Source organism: Ovis aries, chromosome 4 (genome assembly GCF_016772045.2).
Source record: "Ovis aries strain OAR_USU_Benz2616 breed Rambouillet chromosome 4, ARS-UI_Ramb_v3.0, whole genome shotgun sequence".
Taxonomy (NCBI): domain Eukaryota; kingdom Metazoa; phylum Chordata; class Mammalia; order Artiodactyla; family Bovidae; genus Ovis; species Ovis aries.
The window spans coordinates 53039486-53057553 of NC_056057.1; the positions used below are offsets into that span (position 1 = coordinate 53039486).

Below are 18068 nucleotides of genomic sequence, written 5' to 3' on the forward strand. Positions count from 1 at the left end.
TACCTTAAGAGTAAAGAGGAATGATGAGATAAGAACTGAGGAAGGAATCTCCAGGCCAAGAAAACACATGTTGGATACGTTTGGTGGGTTTGAGGAACTCAAAGACAAGGGCTGTATGTCTAGAACCATGTAAACTAGGGGAAATGGTGCTGATTGAAGCTGGAGGGATGAACAAGGGCCAAATCACAGAGGGCTTTTTAAGCGATGAAAAAAACTTGTGGACTTTCTCTAAGGGCTATGAAAATTTTAGTAGGGGAGTTACCTACTCCAGATACTATGTGGAGCATGGGTTGGAAATGGCAAAAGTGGATGAGGGGAGGCCAGTTAAAAGGTTATTGTCCAAGTCCAGGAAAGACCTAAAGTCTTAGGGGGAAAAGGGGAAAAGGTAGTAAAGATGGAGAGATATACATCAAATGATATTTTGATGTATACATTTTTTGATGATGTACATTTGATGATGGATTGAAGTTGGGGAGTAAAGAAAGAATTGTCAAAAGTGATACTGAGGTTTCTGGTCTGATCAACTAGGTGAACACAGGTACTGTTCATTAAGATGGGAAAGATTATTTAGCCATATGCCTTTCCACCCTAGGTGCCTGAAAAAGCAAAAAAAAAAAAAAAAAAAAGAAAAAAGAAAAAAGAAAGCCAGAGGGGATGTAGTTGGAAGATAAGTGCCACTTACTGGTCTCCACTTCCTTGAGGGGTTTCTGGTTACACAAAGATTTTGCTCTGTCACACAGTTCCGTTGGTTAATACTCTCTGAGTCTCCAGTTCAAGCTTGTAAGGAGTACCTGCCATCTCTTCTGGGGAAAAGATCTCATTCCATGTGGCCTCACTGTCTACTCTCAGGATGTTTTTTCTGGCCAGATAGCTGATAAACATTATTTCTGGGTGTGTCTGTGAAGTATTTCTGGAAGACATTAGCATTTGAATCAGTAGAATGAGTAAGAATCCCCCTTTCCAGTGAAGGCTGACATCACCTAATTCACTGAGGAACTGAACAGAACAAAAAGGTAAAAGAAGGGCAAATTCATTTTCTCTGATTAAGCAGAGATATCCATCTTTTTCTGCCCTTAGACCCTGGTGCTCCTGATCTTTGGGCATTCAGACTCAGAGACTTAATCATTGTCTCTCTTCCCCTTCTCAGGCATGCAGGCTGAACAACTACACCGTCAGCTTTCGTGGTTCTCTGGCTTGCTCCTGGCAGATCAGCAGATTGAGACTTCTCGGCCTCCATAACCACAGAAACCAACTGGTATGATAAATAAAATAAATGGAATACATATTTTATATTATATATATATATATATAAAATATTTAGGAACCTAGGAACCCTATTATGATCACATCTAAAAATTTCCTTTCACTGATGAATGATAACAATGATTTTTATCTTGGATAATAATCAACTACACAGTCCCTTTCTGGTTAGCGGTGGCTTTTTAAAGTTACAGACAAGGCTTATTCTTCAAAATGTAGTAGTTTGCCTTTTATTTTATAGTACCATTCTATTAAAGTAATTCATACAATGAGTTTCCTGATTAAATTCAGTACTCGTGGGAGGTAAAGACTGCCCAAAGAATGTACAAAATTGCAAGGCACCTTCTAATCAAGTTAATCTTCTCTTACCCCTAGCCATCCTATCCTAGAACTAAAGAGAGCCCTTGAGGTTCACATTTACTTCTCTTGAGGAGATGATGATGACTGCAAAAGAAAGAAAAATGTACTGAGTACTTACATAACTAGAGATGTGTAAACCCTGGAATGTTCCAATCTTTTACTTAAGCAAAATACTCAATTTATTAATTTTTAGTGACGTAAGACTTTGCCGACAAAGGTCCATCTAATCAAGGCTATGGTTTTTCCTGTGGTCATGTATGGATGTGAGAGTTGGACCATAAAGAAAGCTGAGCACAGAAGAATTGATGCTTTTGAACTGTGGTGTTGGAGAAGACTCTTGAGAGTCCCTTGGACTGCAAGGAGATCCAATCAGTCCATCCTAAAGGAGATCAGTCCTGGGTGTTCATTGGAAGGACTGATGTTGAAGCTGAAACTCCAATACTTTGGCCACCTGATACGAAGAGCTGACTCATTGGAAAAGACGTTGATGGTGGGAGGGATTAGGGGCAGGAGGAGAAGGGGACAACAGAGGATGAGATGGCTGGATGGCATCACTGACTCGATGGACGTAAGTCTGAGTGAACTCCGGGAGTTGGTGATGGACGATAGGGAGACCTGGCATGCTGCAGTTCATGGAGTTGCAAAGAGTCGGACACAACTGAGCGACTGAACTGAACTGAACTGACTGAAGTAAGACCATATTAAAAAGTTATGAAATTCATACTGATGCCAGACTAAACATTATAAATCAAGGCAATAGCTCCACTGAGGCGAAGTATCTTGCAGTTTGGATGTGTAGTGGGTACTGATCCGGGGACCAAGCCAGTGGTTTGCCTGGACAGGCTTGGTAGAATTTACCGCAACTCAACTTTGTATGCAAATCAAGCAGGCAAACTCAGTAGATCTGAGATGGGAGCAAAAGATTGTGCTTCTACCCTTCAGTTCAGTTCAGTTCAGTCGCTCAGTCGTGTCTGACTCTTTGCAACCCCATGAATCGCAGCACGCCAGGCCTCCCTGTCCATCACTAACTCCCGGAGTTCACTCAGACTCATGTCCATCAAGTCAGTGATGTCATCCAGCCATCTCATCCTCTGTCATCCCCTTCTCCTCCTGCCCCTAATCCCTCCCAGCATCGGAGTCTTTTCCAATGAGTCAACTCTTTGCATGAGGTGGCCAAAGTACTGGAGTTTCAGCTTTAGCATCATTCCTTCCAAAGACATCCCAGGGTTGATCTCCCTCAGAATGGACTGGTTGGATCTCCTTGCAGTCCAAAGACTCTGAAGAGTCTTCTCCAACACCACAGTTCAAAAGCATCAATTCTTCGGCGCTCAGCCTTCTTCACAGTCCAACTCTCACATCCATACATGACTACCGGAAAAACCATAGCCTTGACTAGATGGACCTTAGTCAGCAAAATAATGTCTCTGCTTTTGAATATGCTATCTAGGTTGGTCATAACTTCTCTTCCAAGGAGTAAGCGTCTTTTAATGTCATGGCTGCAGTCACCATTTGCAGTGATTTTGGAGCCCCCTAAAATAAAGTCTGACAACTGTTTCCACTGTTTCCCCATCTATTTCCCATGAAGTGATGGGACCAGATGCCATGATCTTCGTTTTCTGAATGTTGAGCTTTAAGCCAACTGTTTCACTCTCCTCTTTCACTTTCATCAACAGGCTTTTAGTTTCTCTTCACTTTCTGCCATAAGGGTGGTGTCATCTGCATATCTGAGGTGATTGATATTTCTCCTGGCAATCTGGATTCCAGCTTGTGCTTCTTCCAGTCCAGCGTTTCTCATGATGTACTCTGCACAGAAGTTAAATAAGCAGGGTGACAATATACAGCCTTGATGTACTCCTTTTCCTATTTGGAACCAGGCTGTTGTTCCATGTCCAGTTCTAACTGTTGCTTCCTGACCTGCATACAGATTTCAATCTGCATACAGATTTCCCATCTCTCTCAGAATTTTCCACAGTTTATTGTGATCCACACAGTCAAAGGCTTTGGCATAGTCAATAAAGCAGAGATAGATGTTTTTCTGGAATTCTCTTGCTTTTTCCACGATCCAGCGGATGTTGGCAATTTGATGTCTGGTTCCTCTGCCTTTTCTAAAACCAGCTTGAACATCAGGAAGTTCACGGTTCACATATTGCTGAAGCCTGGCTTGGAGAATTTTGAGCATTACTTTACTAGCATGTGAGATGAGTGCAATTGTGTGGTAGTTTGAGCATTCTTTGGCATTGCCTTTCTTTGGGATTGGAATGAAAACTGACCTTTTCTAGTCCTGTTACCAAGCCAGTGGTTTGCCTGGACAGGCTTGGTAGAATTTACTGCAACTCAATTTTGTATGCAAATCAAGCAGGCAAACTCAGTGGATCTGAGATGGGAGCAAAAGATTGTGTTTCTACCCTTACAATTAAAAAATGAGGTTATATTTCATAAGAATTATTCTGCATTTTATATATATTATACTTTGTATATATATAATATTTTTATTATATTTTATATATAAGGTGCTTATCCTTATATATAAAATCTGATTGTGAGGTAAACAGAGAAGGTTGAGGAAGCTGGGATTCTGTGTTCTCAGAACTTCCCTCTCTCTCTCTCTCTCTCTCTCTATATATATATATATATATATATATATATAAATATATATATATATATATAAAATTACAAATTCAGAATTGTTTTCACTAGAGTCCAGAGCCTAGTGGGAGACAAGAAAGGCCTTCTGAGGCTTTCCTTGACTGGGTAGGAGGAGGCTGGAGCCTGGGGTATGAGACACTGTGGCTACAGAGGGGAAAGAAAATCGAACAGAAAGAGGAAAAGGCAGAGGTTTTTTCCCCCCTCTGTGGCTCACAGAAAAAGGAGACTGCAGGCAAACCATAATCTCTGAAGTTATAGGAAACTAGTGCAGTCAAAGTACCAGAAGCCTGAAAGGTCTTTAACCCTAGCTTGACACAAATCCCAGAGACCCAGAAATCCATGCCCAAGTCTTGGGAAAGGTGTCTGTACACAAATCTAAGACGCAGAGTGAAGGGTGGTGGGGGGACATTGGCAGCAAGATGACGACTAAAACGGATTTGTCAAGCATTTAAGAGAATACCCAGTTATATTTTGGAGTCTGCTTCTAAAAAATAATTTTCTCTAAGAGTGCCATAAAGGATAATAAACAGTGGAACAAGTTGTAACTAGGAGAGTCCACACAGGTGATCCATCCTTTAACTTCTCTGAGGAATGGCATTTGAGCTGAGGTCTGATGGTTGTAAAGGAGCCAGCCAAGTGGATGGGGAGCAGGAAGAGAGAAAGAAATACAAAGGGAAGAAATGAGTCACTTCTGGCTTATTCTCTAATAGTTTTAAGCAACTTTCTCTTATAGCTTTCTGTACAAGAGGAAGGGTGAACAGATATAAGAGTGTTGGAGAAACAAAAGTATTGGAGAAATGGGTAGAATTCAGTTTACAGGAACCAAATATGCAATAAAGTAATTTCGACCTTGTCTTAGTCAACTTTCAATGATATCCCTCATCTTGCTTGTTTGGTACCAAACACATTTCTGACAACTCTTTCTTCTTCCAAATTCTCCTTTCCCAAACATTTTATTTTGTCTTATAAGAAGGCTTAGAAATGATCTAGACCAGCTGTTTCCAAAGCTGACTTCAACTTAGAATTACCTGAAGGAGCCTGCTAAAGACAGATTCTTCAGGTCCTGGGTAGAGTGCCGGCATCTGCCTTCAGAAGCACCTCACTGACTCTGATGCGGGTTTACTACCCTAATCTCGATCAGTGATTTCCAAGTGATTTAGCAAAACCTTGGTTCCAGGAGATGTTATCAGTGCTCCAAGAAGAAAGAATTCTCTCATCAGATAAACTTGAGAAACTTAGATTCTTCTTTTAGCATTTACAAACCACCCTAGGACAAAGGCTCTGGAACACACCGAAGTGTCAAGCAAATAAACAAGAGAATCATGTTAGATATTTTTTCTTAACTTCACCCAGAATAGTTCTTTGTAAACAAAAGTGTGAAACCGATTGATCTAGAAAAAATCTTACTTGATTTCCACAAATAAATGTATGTGTATTTGTTATATTATAAATTTTATTAAGTGTAACTGGGAAAATGTTCCTTCATTTAGGAAAACAGTCCCAAGGAAGGCATCTAGTCCCTGTTGCAGGTAAAGCTCTGACCATCTCCTTAGCCAATCCTGAATGCCTTCCCCATACCTCTGGTCTAGTCCTTTTTCCAGGCTCTATCTGAAATGCCTATGCTGTCTCTCAAATTTATATTTCCACCTGTTTATAAAGCACTTCCTCCTGGATATCCTGGGCTTACTTTCCATGATTCTGACAACCAGTTCCAATGAGTGAGTTATTTCTCCACCCTACCAGTAAATTCTTCAACGGCTGGGTGTCCTACCGTTTAACTCAGTTCTGACACTACCTACTCAGAGACTGCATCAGACTCCACAGGTGAAGAACTCTGTCCACCCTGCACTTCAGACGCCAATCACAGCTTGAGGGTTTTATTTGTGGTTCTGACTCACTGGCTATAAGTTAGAGGTTCCCATGAACCTCTCCTGGGATTCGACTAATTTGTAGAATAACTCAGGAAACCAGTGTACTCATTAGATTACTGATTCATTACAAAGGGTATTAAAGAATACAAATCAACAGCCAGGCTGAGGTCCCAACAAAGGAGCTCTGTCCCTGTGGGGTTTGGGGCCTGGCACCAAGGCCTGTGGTTGTGTTTTGGTACACCAGAACGACAAGCTCTCCAAACCTGGACATTATTTGGATTTTTAACGGAGGCTTCAATACTTAGGCACAACTGACTAAATCATTGGTCAATGGTGACCAAACTCAATCTCCAGCCCTGCTAGAGGTAGGGCTGAAAGTTCCAACTCCCTAGTCACAAGGTTGGTTACCCTGGTAGCCAATTGTGGTTTAGTCACTGAGAAACCTGCATGCAGGTCAAGAAGCAACAGTTAGAACTGGACATGGAATAACAGACTGGTTCAAAATTGGGAAAGGAGTACATCAAGGCTGTGTATTGTCACCCTGCTTATTTAACTTTAATCAAGAAAAATGCTGGGCTGGATGAAGCTCAAGCCCGAATCAAGATTGCTGGGAGAAATATCAATAACCTCAGATATGCAGATGACAACACCATAGTGGCAGGAAGCAAAGAACTAAACAGCCTCTTGATGAAAGTGAAAGAGGAGAGTGAAAAACTGACTTAAGATTCAACATTCAAACAACTAAGATCATGGCATCTGGTCCCAACACTTCATGGCAAATAGATGGGGAAAAAATGGAAACGGTGGCAAACTATATTTTCTTGGGCTCCAAAATCACTGCAGATGGTGACTGCAGCCATGAAATTAAAAGATGCTTGCTCCTTGGAAGAAAAGCTATGACAAACCCAAGATAGCATATTAAAAAGCAGAGACATAAATTTGCCGACAAAAGTCCGTATAGCCAAAGCTATGGTTTTTCCAGAAGTCACGTACGAATGTGAGAGCTAGACCACAAAGAAGGCTGAGAGCTGAAGAATTTATACTTTCAAATTGTGGTGCTAGAGAAGACTCTTGAGAGTCCCTTGGACTGCAAGGAAGTCAAACCAATCAATCCTAAAGGAAATCAACCCTGAATGTTTATTGGAAGACTGTTGCTCAAGCTGAAGCTCCAATACTTTGACCACCTGATGCAAAGAGCTGAATTACTGGAAAAGACCTTGATGCTGGGGAAGACTGAGGGCAAGAGTAGAAGGGAGCAACAGAGGATGAGATGGTTGGATGGCATCATTGACTCAATGGACATGAGTTTAAGCAAACTCCGGGAGACAGTGGACAGAGAAGCCTGGCATGTTGCAGTCCATGGGGTCGCAAAGAGTCAGACCCGACTTAGTGACTAAACAACAATTATAAATTACGAAATCACATGCTCCAAAACAGAAAAAAAAAGTTCCACCCAGTTGCTCAGTAAGGTTTCTTGTTTCAAAGTTCCTAGTGCTGGCGGTGATTGCTACTGTCCTAAAGATGTAAATCTTGAAACCGATGTACAGTAGTAGCTTTTGTTTCTTCACTCTGTTGGAAATTCAAATTCTGTTGCCCATCATCCTTGAGTCCCCCAGTGTCATTTCTTCCTTCCCATTTTTACTGTTAATGATTGTGCTTTTCGGCTTCCTCAGTGGCTCAGTGCTGAATAATCTGCCTGCGATGCAGGAGATGTAGGAGACTCAGGTTCAATCCCAGGGTCAGAATCTCCTCTGGAGGAGGAAATGGCAACACACTCCAGTATTCTTGCCTGGAAAATCCCTTGGAGAGAGGAGCCTGGCGGGTTATAGTCCATGGCGTCACAAAAGAATCAGACAGAATTTAGCAACAACAATAAATTCCATTTTATCAACATACCATGATTTATTTACTCATTCTTTATGGAGGTACATTTGTAGTTGTTAGACATATTCGTTGCTAATATCTCCATCAGTCTGTGGCTTGTCCTTTTACTCTCATGATATTATCTTTTAATGATTCAGTTCAGTTCAGTTCAGTCACTCTTTGCGACCCCATGAATTGCAGCACGCCAGGCCTCCCTGTCCATCACCATCTCCCGGAGTTCACTCAGACTCACGTCCATCAAGTCAGTGATGCCATCCAGCCATCTCATCCTCTGTCATCCCCTTCTCCTCCTGCCCCCAATCCCTCCCAGCATCAGAGTCTTTTCCAATGAGTCAACTCTTCACATGAGGTGGCCAAAGTATTGGAGTTTCAGCTTTAGCATCATTCCTTCCAAAGACATCCCAGGGTTGATCTCCCTCAGAATGGACTGGTTGGATCTCCTTGCAGTCCAAGGGACTCTCAAGAGTCTTCTCCAACACCACAGTTCAAAAGCATCATTTCTTCGGCACTCAGCCTTCTTCACAGTCCAACTCTCACATCCATATATGACCACGGGAAAAACCATAGCCTTGACTACATGGACCTTAGTCGGCAAAGTAATGTCTCTGCTTTTGAATATGCTATCTAGGTTGGTCATAACTTTCCTTCCAAGGAGTAAGCGTCTTTTAATTTCATGTCTGCACTCACCATCGGCAGTGATTTTGGAGCCCCCCAAAATAAAGTCTGACACTGTTTCCCCTGTTTCCCCATCTATTTCCCATGATTAGAAAATCTTAATTTTAATGAAGACCAAATTATTTTTTCTTTTATGATAAGTTTTCAAGGGATAGTGACTTACTTATCTTTGTTTATACACCCCAGCACCAAACACCTGATCACATTTGATGAATTTAATCCATCTTTCCCAGATCATTTCAAATTCTATTTTCTCTATGAAATCTTTTCTCACCATCTTATTTCCAATAGCACTGTCTTTCTCAGACTATTTTGTCCTATAAGTGTTTCTCAATCGTTTTATTTATACATTCTGACCATAAACAGTTTGCAAAGCTGTTAATACAGAGAATGTTTAGGGGGAAGTTTTATCCTCTCTTCTTCCTGTTTCTGTGAAGAGATTAGTCTTCAATTTCAGGAAGAAATAGTTTTGGAGTACAGTAAGTCCTCTAAATAGGAATCTTCAAATTGTAAACTTTCAAAAATGCAAATATGGATTTGCATGTCCCATAGATTACATGTCCCACACCACATTAGTTGATGTGTCTGGCATACATTGTCACAGGTGTGAATCCTCTACAGGAGGCTGTGCTTTTGTATACTTCACTGTACAGTGCTCTAGACTACAGTTGTACAGTATCTTTATTTCAAGCCCAGGATGTCTGGAAGCAAGAGGGTAGATAGAAATGAATCCAGGAAGAAATCAGAACCTGTGCCATGAACATAAAGCATGAGTGAAATTGCAGCTGGTCATCCACCTCTCATTGTTGATGATCCTTTAGCTGTACCATCTCCCATTTCCTCTCCCAATCAGTAACTCTTCTTTGTTCACTCAGTGCCAGCCCCAGTTTGTCAACCATTGTACTGTACTACTGTACTTTTCAAGGTACTGTTCAGTTCAGTTCAGTCACTCAGTCGTGTCCAGCTCTTTGTGACCCCATGAATTGCAACACGCCAGGCCTCCCTGTCCATCACCAACTCCCGGAGTTCACTCAGACTCACGTCCATCGAGTCCGTGATGCCCTCCAGCCATCTCATCCTCTGTCGTCCCCTTCTCCTCCTGGCCCCAATCCCTCCCAACATCAAAGTCTTTTCCAATGAGTCAACTCTTCGCATGAGGTGGCCAAAGTATTGGAGTTTCAGCTTCAGCATCATTCCCTCCAAAGAAATCCCAGGGCTGATCTTCAGAATGGACTGGTTGGATCTCCTTGCAGTCCAAGGAACTCTCAAGAGTCTTCTCCAGTACCACAGTTCAAAAGCACCAATTCTTTGGTGCTCAGCTTTCTTCACAGTCCAACTCTCACATCCGTACATGACCACAGGAAAAACCATAGCCTTGACTAGATGAACCTTTGTTGGCAAAGTAATGTCTCTGTTCTTCAATATGCTATCTAGTTTGGTCATAACTTTTCTTCCAAGGAGTAAGCGTCTTTTAATGTCATGTATGCAGTCACCATCTGCAGGGATTTTGGAGCCCCCCAAAATAAAGTCTGACACTGTTTCCACTGTTTCCCATCTATTTCCCATGAAGTGATGGGACCAGATGCCATGATCTTCATTTTCTGAATGTTGAGCTTTAAGCGAACTTTTTCACTCTCCACTTCTGTACAGTAAGATTAAAAGCATTTTTATTTTTGTGCCTGTCTTTTATGTATTATTTGTGTGAAAAGTATTATGAATCTATATAGTACTATATAGCCAATTGTATTAGTTGGGTACCTAGACTAACTTTGTTGGCTTTGTGAACAATCTGGACTTATGAAAAGGCTCAGAATGGAACTTGCTCCAATCTATGGGACCTACTGTACTATTTCTGCCTCCTCTCTTCATCCTTTCATTTCCCCTCTTTTCTGTGCTCATTCACCTGAGAAGTAACTAAGTTTTGGTGAAATAGAAACAGTTCAGAGGACAGCTCACTCTGTGGATAGCTGGACAGTGAAAACCAAGTGTTCATTCTCTTCTTCGAGCGGATACACTCATTGGTAAGAATGCTAGGCTCTGCTACAGCTTTTTTGTCTATGTAGTTAGCTGACTACTATGTAGTTAGCTGCAACTGGTTGGGGACATTGCATTCTTACAAATTCTTACGTTCAAGGTGTCAAAGGCTGATGTGACTCTCCTTCAATAATAAAACAAGAAGAGTGAATTGATTGCTAATCCTAGTAAAGGAGGGACAGTCTCTCCAAGCAGACTGCTGGTGTTTTACACAGTAAGTGCAGAGTTCGGGGACTGGTGGCTTTGCAGACATTTAGAGCGAAAGACATTGTCTGTGGAAGTCTGGTTACTTGGTTGTGGCTGTTAATTGGCTGCTGCTGTGGTGTATTTACTGAGGTGAGTCTGTGATTGGCTGACTTTCAGTAAAGGGATTAAAACCAATTGGGTGGTTTCTAAAAGTCGTTAACAGAGGTGAGTTGATGGCTTGAATAGGTTTCAAGCAGCATTGGAGAGCCACTTATAGGGGTATGGAAAATTTTTATTTCTCTATTCAGCATTACCAGTGATAAAGTCTGTATTGTCCTTTCATTATCTTCAGGCTCCCGGTGTACATTTTTTCAACTGGTCAGCTGGCAAAGGATCCGCCTGCAATGCAGGAGACCTGGGTTTCATCCCTGGGTTGGTAAGATCTCTTGCAGAAGGGAAAGGCTACCCACTCAGTATTCTGGCCTAGAGAATTCCATGGACTGTATAGTCCATGGAGTCACAAAGAGTCGGACACAACTGAGTGACTTTCACTTTCACTTTCAGAAGCTGGAGAGCGGAAGGCGGTGACTAGTTCTCCCAAACATTCCCAGTCAGAGAGGAGTAGGGCTGGAAAAGGCCACGTTATAGCAGGAGGGAATTTGAGTTCATTCCTGTTAGAAAACTTTGGAACATTTTAAAACAATGCAACCACTTCTTCAAGAAGAAAACTTAGATGAAACCTAATATAACCTATGGGCTAGTGTCTACTTCCCCTTTGTCTAGGTTGCAGTGGGAAAACAGATGTTTTGGTCTTCAGTTGCTCAGTCCTGTCCGATTCTTTGCGACCCCATTAACTGCAGCACGCCAGGCCTCCCCGTCCATCACCAACTCCCGGAGTTCACTCAGACTCACGTCCATCGAGTTGGTGATGCCATCCAACCATGTCATCCTCTGTCGTCCCCTTCTCCTCCTGCCCCCAATCCCTCCCAGTATCAGTCTTTTTCAATGAGTCAACTCTTCCCATGAGGTGGCCAAGGTATTGGAGTTTCAGCTTCAGCATCAGCCCTTCCAAAGAACACCCAGGACTGATCTCCTTTAGAATGGACTGGTTGGATCTCCTTGCAGTCCAAGGACTCTCAAGAGTCTTCTCCAACACCACAGTTCAAAAGCATCAATTCTTCAGCACTCAGCCTTCTTCACAGTCCAACACTCACATCCATACATGACCACTGGAAAAACCATAGCCTTGACTAGACAGACCTTTGTTGGCAAAGTAATGTCTCTGCTTTTGAATATGCTATCTAGGTTGGTCATAACTTTTCTTCCAAGGAGTAAGTGTCTTTTAATTTCATGGCTGCAGTCACCATCTGCAGTGATTTTGCCCCCTCAAAATAAAATCTGACACTGTTTCTACTGTTTCCCATCTATTTCCCATGAAGTGATGGGACCGGATGCCATGATCTTCGTTTTCTGAATGTTGAGCTTTAAGCCAATTTTGTCACTCTCCTCTTTCACTTTCATCAAGAGGCTTTTTAGTTCCTCTTCACTTTCTGCCATAAGGGTGGTGTCATCTGCATATCTGAGGTTATTGATATTTCTCCCGGCAATCTTGATTCCAGCTTGTGCTTCTTCCAGCCCAGTGTTTCTCAGGATGTACTCTGCATATAAGTTAAATAAACAGGGTGACACTATACAGCCTTGACGTACTCCTTTTCCTATTTGGAGCCAGTCTGTTGTTCCATGTCCAGTTCTAACTGTTGCTTCCTGACCTGTATACAGATTTCTCAAGAGGCAGGTCAGGTGGTCTGGTATTCCCATCTCTTTCAGAATTTTCCACAGTTTATTGTGATCCACACAGTCAAAGGCTTTGGCATAGTCAATAAAACAGAAATAGATGTTTTTCTTGAACTCTCTTGCTTTTTTGATGATCCAATGGATGTTGGCAATTTGATCTGTGGTTCCTCTGCCTTTTCTAGAATCAGCTTGAACATCTGAAAATTCATGGTTCACGTATTGCTGAAGCCTGGCTTGGAGAATTTTGAGCATTACTTTACTAGCATGTGAGATGAGGGCAATTGTGCAGTAGTTTGAGCATTCTTTGGTATTGCCTTTCTTTGGGATTGGAATGAAAACTGACCTTTTCCAGTCCTGTGGCCACTGCTGAGTTTTCCAAATGTGCTGGCATATTGAGTGCAGCACTTTCATAGCATCATCTTTCAGGATTTGAAATAGCTCAACTGGAATTCCATCACCTCCCCTAGCTTTGACCGTAGTGATGCTTTCTAAGGCCCACTTGACTTCACATTCCAGGATGTCTGGCTCTAGGTGAGTGATCACGCCATTGTGATTATCTGGGTTGTGAAGATGTTTTTGTACAGTTCTTCTGTGTATTCTTACCATCTCTTCTTAATATCTTCTGCTTCTGTGAGGTCCATACCATTTCTGTCCTTTATCGAGCCCATCTTTGCATGAAATGTTCCCTTGGTATCTCTGGTTTTCTTGAAGAGATGGCTAGTCTTTCCCATTCTGTTGTTTTCCTCTATTTCTTTCACTGATCGCTGAAGAAGGCTTTCTTATCTCTTCTTGCTATTCTTTGGAACTCTGCATTCAGATGCTTATATCCTTCCTTTTCTCCTTTTCTCTTCTCTTCTTTTCACAGCTGTTTGTAAGGCCTCCCCAGACAACCATGCCTGTTAAGATAGTTAGAGGGAAGCTGTTCTTTGGTGCCCCTCGACCTTCTGTCTCGATTCTGACTCCACCTGAATCACAGCTCCCTTTGCTACCGGTCCCCTTCAGGGAGCTCTGGGCACAGGCCCTGGTGAGATGTGGTGCCCTCTCCTGGGCCCAGGTCAATGAGGAGAATGCGGCGAAGTCAACTGTTGATTCTACCATGCTTTGCCTTCAGCCTCTGAAGCTCTGACATGCTGGGTGGTCATGTGTTCTGACTTTCCACACAGACAGAAGGAGTTAAAGAGCCTTTTCCAGAGTCCAGTGGGGAAAGCTCCATAAAGGCAAAACCTCTCTGAAAGATGCCCTTGAATTCCAATTCCCTTCCTTCCTGGCTCCCCTGCCCTTAGAATTACTTCTACCTGTGCCGCGCCTTTCCTACTAAGGAAATCTCCGGTGATTCTGACACTCACCTCGCTCCATGGTGAGACTTTTCTCTCTGAATTCCTCTGTTTCCTATAATTGAATCATCTGGCCTTGTCCTATGCTTCAAAAATTTCAATGTGTTTATAACTCACTCAGAATGTTGTGAAGATGCAGGTTCTGATGCACTCGGTCTTGGTATGGATTTGAGAGCTTTCGTTTCCCACAAGTCCCCAGGTGATGATATTATGTTGATTTCCCACTCCTGTTTGAATAGGAAGGTTCTCATAACATGCTCGGAGAAGGCGATGGCACCCCACTCCAGTACTCTCCCTGGAAAATCCCATTGGACGGAGGAGCCTGGTGGGTTGCAGTTCATGGGATTTCAAAGAGTTGGACACGACTGAGCGACTTCACTTTCACTTTTCACTTTCATGCATTGGAGAAGGAAATGGCAACCCACTCCAGTGTTCTTGCCTGGAGAATCCCAGGCATGGGGGAGCCTGGTGGGCTGCCGTCTATGGGGTCACACATAGTCGGCCATGACTGAAGTGACTTAGCAGCAGCAGCATAACATGCTAGGCAAGGGATTCATCAGAACAAACTGGGAAGACTGCCACCATGACCAAGTTCCATTGACAAGGGCATCTAGCCCTCAAGGGGACCCTGGGCTGGGCTGAGGCTCTACAGATCTTGTCCTCCTTGTGACCTGTTACTCTAAGCTACAGGCATCGGGGCTGCATTATGATATTAATGGGCTGCACGCATGTTTGCTTTATGGACACCTTCCTCCATAAAAATGTTGACATTTTATGATTGGTACAAAGATGAATATTGTCTAGGGCAAATTTACATGGAAAGAAAGTGAAAGTGAAGCTGCTCAGTCGTGTCCGACTCTTTGTGACCCCGTGGACTGTAGCCTATCAGGCTTCTCCGTCCATGGGATTTTCCAGGCAAGAGCGCTGGAGTGGATTGCCATTTCCTTATCCAGGGGATCTTCCAGACCCAGGAATCGAACCCGGGTCTCCCACATTGCAGGCCGACGCTTTTCCGTCTGAGCCACCAGGGAAGCCCCAAATTTACATTATATAAAGTCAAATGAGTAAGCCGGGAAGCTCAAATACTGTTGAGAAACCAGAAGGGGGAGCTCTCACACCCTTGACATAGCTGAGTCCAGCAGGAAGAAGAAAGCTTCCTCTGTTTCTGGAAAGGACTCAGCCAATGAAAAGCTGGGGACCCTTTGTTTCCTCTAGCCTTCCCAGCTCCGTTTTCCTGTCTACAAAGCACTTTCTTTCCCTTGCCTTTTGGAAACTGGCATGTGACTCACCGAACTGCAATTCTCTGCTGATTCTGAATAAACCCATCTTTACTGGAGAAATACCTGGCAGTCTACTTGTGTAAGGTCAACAATAATAATGTACATATATTCTTCTATTGATTTCAAAAGAAATGAAAATGAGGGCTTTCCCGGTGGTCCAGTGGTTAAGAATCTGCCTGCCAATGCAGGGGACCCAGTTCGATCCCTGGTCCTGGAAGATTCTACATGCCACAGGGTAACTAAGCCTGAGCACTACAGCTGAGCCTACAAGCTGCAACTACTGAAGCCTGCCCACTGTAGAGCCTATGCTCCATGACAAGAGAAGCCACTGCAATGAGAAGCCTGAGCACCGCAGCTAGAAAGTATTCTCCGCTTGCCACAACTAGGGAAAGCCCTCACAGCAAAGAAGACCCATCATAGCCAAACATAAATAAAATCTTTTTTTTTTTTAAGAGAGATGAAAATGAAAACATTTTGGTGAAGCCTTAAAAGTGCTATGGGCCCTAGGCATCGTGCCTACTGTGTCTAATGTGTAAGTCATCCCTTGTGGGCCTGCCTGTTCGACCAACCACACACATCTGCCATGAGAAAAGTACTTCTCAGATATGGAGCTGTCAAAATTCCTAAGAAGGATAAAAGTATTTTCCAACTGCCCTCAGGCTTCCCTGGTGGCTCAGACGGTAAAGCGTCGGCCTGCAATGTGGGAGACCTGGGTTCGATTCCTGAGTCGGGAAGATCCCCTGGAGAAGGAAATGGCAATCCACTCCAACACTCTTGACTGGAAAATCCCATGGACAGAGGAGCCTGATACGCTACAGTCCATGGGGTCACAAAGAGTCGGACACAACTGAGCGACTTCACTTTTCACTTTAAATTTGTAAAGCATCTCCCTTTCTGCGGCACTACGTTAATACTCTTCCTTGGACAACAAGGAGATCAAACCAGACAATCTAAAGGGAGATCAACCCTGAATATTTCATTGGAAGGACTGATGCTGAAGTTGAAACTTCAGTATTTTAGTCATCTGACTAGAAGAGACGACTCATTGGAAAAGTCCTTGATGCTGGGAAAGATCAAGGGCAGAAGAAGAGGACATCAGAGGATGAGATAGCTGGACATCACTGATGTAATGAACATGAATTTGGGCAAACTCTGGGAGATAGTGAGGGACAGGGATGCCTGGCCTGCTCCAGTGCATGGGGTCACACAGAGTTGTACATGACTGGGTGACTGAACAACAACGTGAATATTCAGCACAGGAATCAATTCAAATTCATTCCCCTCTCTGCTGCTTCCCAAATCATGCTCATTTGGATTCGTTATGAATTAAAGAAAAGAGTATAATATTTTAATGGCTCCTCCATTAATTACAAAAAAAAAAAAGAGAGGTTTGAAGGTCTTATTCTGGGAAGAACTTGATTATATTTTTAGTCAAGGGACTGTGGTTCTACAGGTGTTTTGTTCTTACAGTTATAATCATATGTAAAACAGATGCAAGTGGAGTTGTTCTCGTTGATGTAGGAGCTGGGGTCTCATCTGCACAGCTCACACCACCCTAGAGGCCTCTGACACCTCTGAGGAATACCATGACAACTCTGCAGAAGCCAATTTGGGAGCCACCAATTTAGTCCACAAGCCCCACCGCACTCCACATATAAGGAACCAGAGGGACAAAGAATATTATTGTGTCTTCTGTTTTTTAAATTATAAACTTTGATGTGTTTCCAGGTATTAGAACTAGCCTGATTATTCTAGAATTAGAATAGAAATAGCCTGCCTTTTACCTTGGATACTTGCCTTCCTTCCAGACAGAATGGTTACTCACTTTGTTACTCTGAATGGTTTTGATCCCAGAACCACACCCTCATTTCCTGCAGAAAAAAAAACCGGAATGGAATTGTCAAGGCAAACAATGCCCTGCTACCCAGGAAGAGATAATAATAGCACATAGGTACTTAGAACAACTTGGCTCAAGCCTAGTTCTAAACATTGGACCTGGGTTAACTCTATAAGCTTTTCCTGGTGGTGCTGTGAGGTGGGTGCCATCTTTTCCATGCTTCAAGCACAGAGAGTTTCAGGATCTTGCTCAGGGTCCCTGGTTACTCATTTGTGGAGTCAGGCCATGGACCCAGCCAGTCTGCTTCTTAAACTCTCTGTTATGGGGATAGCTCAAAAAGTTCCTATTCCAGTATTGACATTTTCTGACTCAGAGAACACATTTTCTCCCCCCCCCTTTTTTTTCACTCAGTTTCTGCTGCCTCGTCAAGAAACTGAGAAATCTTCAAAACATTCTTTCCTGTCTACTGATACTATATGACTTAGTCTCTCAGAATCCATTTTCAAATAAGAACTTCAGGTTCTTATTTGAAATAAGAACGTCATGATCCTAATTATTTCTTATTTTTGTGCCCATGGGAGCAGAACAGAACAGGGTTTGTGGCTTAGGGTGGAGCTCCCAGAGACTTCTGTGGCATCAGAGTGAGAGCCAGGGTTAGGCTGTCTCTGGCCCTCAGAGTCCTTGCCATAGTCGTGTCTGACTCTGTGACTCTGTGGACTGTAACCTGCCAGGCTTCTCTGTCCATGTAATTTTCCAGGCAAGAATACTGGAGTGGGTTGCCATTTCCTACTCTAGGGATCTCCTCAATCCAGTGGTCAAACCCATGTCTGTTTTGTTTCCTGCATTGGCAGGTAGATTCTTTACCACTGCACCACCTGGGAATCCTGAGTACTCTTTTTTTTTTTTA

The 18068-nt window shown here is 42.9% G+C and overlaps 1 long non-coding RNA gene across 1 annotated transcript in view; it reads left to right on the top strand.

Annotated features, from left to right (window-relative positions):
* Positions 1 to 658: 658 nt before the first annotated feature.
* Positions 659 to 18068, top strand: part of LOC132659684 (uncharacterized) — a 37568-nt gene continuing 20158 nt past the window's right edge. Inside the window, exons 1-2 of the long non-coding RNA XR_009600408.1 lie at positions 659 to 1013; positions 1148 to 1255. This is a non-coding gene — a long non-coding RNA (uncharacterized LOC132659684). The remainder of the gene's footprint in view (positions 1014 to 1147; positions 1256 to 18068) is intronic.